This window comes from Mugil cephalus, chromosome 3, assembly GCF_022458985.1.
Source record: "Mugil cephalus isolate CIBA_MC_2020 chromosome 3, CIBA_Mcephalus_1.1, whole genome shotgun sequence".
NCBI classification, from domain to species: domain Eukaryota; kingdom Metazoa; phylum Chordata; class Actinopteri; order Mugiliformes; family Mugilidae; genus Mugil; species Mugil cephalus.
This window is the reverse complement of record NC_061772.1, coordinates 12,936,713-12,940,658: the sequence shown is the minus strand read 5'-3', so window position 1 is coordinate 12,940,658 and position 3,946 is coordinate 12,936,713. Positions and strand designations below refer to the sequence as shown.

The following is a 3,946-nucleotide window of genomic DNA, read 5'->3' as shown; positions in this document are numbered from 1 at the left end:
AACATGAGAAACATCATTTTTATGGAACTAATGAATTTTAAAATTTTAATGACTGTTTTGGGATTTGTTTAGTATTTTGTCTGCAACTGTATTAAAAAATACGTGAAAACCTAAGACTGATTCTTAATGCTATATTTCTCAATGGGGGGTGTCATGGGGTGTCCGAAAACTTCTTTCCACCACTGTGCAGTGAGAAGTCCAGGAAGCAAATCGGTGGTTGGGTGTTGCTAAGGGCAGGAGGTCGGGGGTGATCCTTTGGCCCCAAAACTAACCAAAGCCTGTTACCAGTACAAGTCCCCACAAAGGTAAATCTTCTCCCCGTCGGGGAATCGAACCCCGGTCTTCCGCGTGACAGGCGGAGATACTGTCCACTATACTAACGAGGAGGTGCTCAACAAGCCGGACCTCAGAAATTTTCGAATTCCGCTTATGTTTTCGTTTTATAAGCGTGACGGTGGTCCTTTTGAGAAAAGTTTCACAATTAAATAAATGCAACTCAATGGGAATAATGTTTGGCGGCAGGGCTGGCTTAATTGATCTGGTTCCTGTTTCTTAGTCCAATCGACCCCTCGCACCTCCTCTCATAGAAATATGGCCGTTTCTGAAAAATGAAATAAAATCAAATCAAAGACAAACTTAACAATATTTCCTTACGACGCTTCAAGATCAACACTCGAGTCCGCCAACACCATCCATCTTTAACACTTATTCTATGTCAGATTACGTGTTCTTTTTAGTTTTTCTGCCCCCAAGTGGCCAAAAACACATACACACGCAGCTTTAACGTTCAATTTGATTATCTGGGCTTTCCATTAACCCTATTTTTATCCCATCTTTGTTGATGAACAACTCTTGATACAGAGCAACCCAGAAACCCAGAAAAGATGCCTCAAAATCCTGTTGCACAATATGTCTAAAACCATCTCCAGCTGTGGGTGCTGTGCTCTGAGAGCTGCTCTCTGATTGGCCACAGATTGATGGGTTTGAATCTCCTTGATGACCTTTGTCAAATGTCATCGCCGCTCTGTCTCCCCAATCTTCCGCAACGCTTTCCATTTTAAACCTTCTATAATAGGAAGCCATAAAAATAATCTTTACTATCAGTGCCAGTCATAGAGGAGAATCACCACCTCATTACCACTCCTGTCTGAGGGGCTGATTATGGGACGGAAGGAGCTCAGCAACAGAGCTGAGCCTGGGGCGTCCTGGTGGGCTCAGTCTGTTTTAATGGCTGCATGGGGATGAATGCTGGATCTTTCTCGTTCCCGTTCCACATCCCTGCCTCCGTCGAAGCTGTTACTAAAAAATACAGACACAGAAATGACATTCTTGAGAAAGGTGGAGTGTCCTCTCTCCCGATCAATAAAAAGAGCAGCAGCAAGGGCAGTAGAATCTCACTCAATTATACCCTGTTACCACCCTGGATCCTTTTAATGATCCCACCCAGGCAAAGCACTGTGATCCCACTGTGAAACACCCTGTGATGAAATAAACCATTGTGTGTGTCCTCGTCCCAATATGCTAATCCAGGATTAATTATGGGCCGACCCTAATGAGTATCTCTCCAGCCCTCTTAGATATGTAAATGTGCCAGGAGTGGACAGTGCTGAAAGGCTTTTGTTAACTCTCTGTGTTCTATAAAAGGGACAGAACAAGACAGAGGGAAATAAGGGCAGAGGTTTGGTGGGCACAGATTATTTCAAAAAATATTATATCATTGCTGGAAAAATATATATATTTTTTAAATTCTTTTTTCTTAAATGTGTGGGTAAATGGGTAAATGTGTAGTGATGTTGAGGATACAGCGGATGCTAAAAACGGGGAAAGTCGAAGTTATATTAAAACAGTCAAACCCCGTACAGACCCATGTGATAATTCTGTTGAACGACTGTTCACCATCATCAGCTACTGTACCTGACTGCATGGGTGGTGAATTGTTTTTTAGCCTGTTAATTAAACAGGAAGTGTAAATATAGGCAGCGCAAGAGGAAGTGTGCTCTTGTAACACTTTCATCCTCTTCCCCTTCACTTGAAAGGTGAGAGACTACGAGCGCACGAGAGATACATGTGGCAAGAAGAGTTTCAAGAAAACCTGCTGCTCTGCCAGATGTTGGGAACCAAATATATAGATGAATAAATAAATAAATAATAAAAAAGTAAATAAAAATTGATTCAATTTCTGATTTATATGATAAAAACGTGTGGCAATTTACCTTGTTACGATCTGTCTCATGGGCTGAAGCATGAAGTGGAGACCAGCTATGAAATTTACACTCGTTATCAAATGAGGACATAGATAGAGTTCAGAGTTTTCATTTCTTTAGCTGAGCCCTTTATCCTCAAGTTTTCATGTATGGCTGATTAAGACATTAAAGCCCAGCACCAGCCAGAGACACTTGCACTTAGTGGGGGGTACAGAACGGCATAAAAACACTCTTGGTGTGAAACAGTTAATTAAACGATCCTACGCTCATTTGCCAAATCATTAGGTACAGTTGTTGAAACAAGTGCATCCTAATATAACAGTCTTGAACTAAATCTCGGTTTCATTGCTGCTATAATGTTCAGTTAATGTTAACAAAAAAAAGTGTTTTGCATCATTTAGGAGTGTATAGCTGTTAAACTAGATTACATTCAACCTGTTCTGTTATTTAATCTAGATCATTAACTAAAATTGGGTTATCAAAACAATAGAAAAGTGTTGGTGCAACAGTGGAATTAACGTCTCTCTTGGTTTAAACACATGGTGAATAATTTAACATTTATGAAGTTAAGTTCAGTGCAGGACAAAGACATTGTTACAAAAGTCAAATGATTATGACTCTATGAATCTATATTTATTTACCACCAGGAAATATTAAATGCGATTAAAAATAAATAAATAAAAATTTCCCTCTTAGATGCATGGGAGCTTAAACTATTGCAAAGAACACATTAATTCAAGTAAAATACAAAGGCCTTAAAACTGAACCTTACATCAAAAGTGTCAGAGCCTGGGATTCTTTCATCCTACTGGCAATCACACGTTTTGACAAAGTCGCAGTTTTGGAGGCACGTAGCCAACCGTGCCACCTTCAGTTTCCTTCATGAAACTCTTTGCCATAATAGTCTGTGTTTATTATTGCTTCTTCAGCACTCCAGAAAACAAGTAAGAGTAAGTACTACATTGTTATTCTCCTCCTGCGTGACACCGTTTATTCTGTTGCGAGGTGTTTGTCATGTTCCCTGAATCCACTGGGTCAATAAAGAATGGACTCAAATGTTTATATTTAAAACAGTAACACCTATAGTGTGTCTGTGTAGATTCTCATCCAGGCCATATGGCCATGGTAAACCAAGCTGAAATAAGGGCAGCTGGACTTGTAGCCATAACCGGTTCATGTAATCTGCAAGTTTCCTTGATTTCCTCTCAAATTTCTGCACCAGCTGAATGGATTGCGTAGTATAAACATTCTCATAAATGTTCCTATAGTGTTTGGCTTAAAGTATATATTAAACAATCAGCAAAGTAAATGTTGAAAATGCTTCAAGCGTGTGTTGCTGCGGGATCTGGATTCCTCTCCATGGGTTACATTTCTGAGAAAGCAAGAGAAGTGTATGTATGTGTTTTTCTTGTTATTTTTTTTAAAAGGGGGAGTCAAACTCTCGCGGAACACAAACAGCGTGGGGTCATTTGTTTTTGTTTTTTGGGACTCACGACTTTTTGATGCTTGGAACGTATTAAGAACAGTTTGTGTGTGTGTTTCCTCCGGGATCCTTCGCATGAAGAAACTGCGTCTCTCCCATCGTCTCTCCGTGTGAGTTTCTTTCTGTCCGAGGTACTGAAATCTGCCACGTGACTGCGCTTCCTCCCCCTGAGTGTGTGTGTGCGTGTGCGTGTGTGTGTGAGAGAGAGAGGGAGAGAGAGAGAGAGAGAGAGAGAGAGAGAGAGAGAGAGCAGGAAGCT

At 40.6% G+C, this 3,946-nt stretch overlaps 1 non-coding gene across 1 annotated transcript; it reads right to left on the bottom strand.

Moving 5' to 3' along the window:
• Positions 1–314: 314 nt before the first annotated feature.
• trnad-guc lies at positions 315–386 on the bottom strand. Its single transcript has one exon. It is a non-coding gene; the product is annotated as a tRNA-Asp (tRNA).
• Between the last annotated feature and the right edge of the window lie 3,560 nt (positions 387–3,946).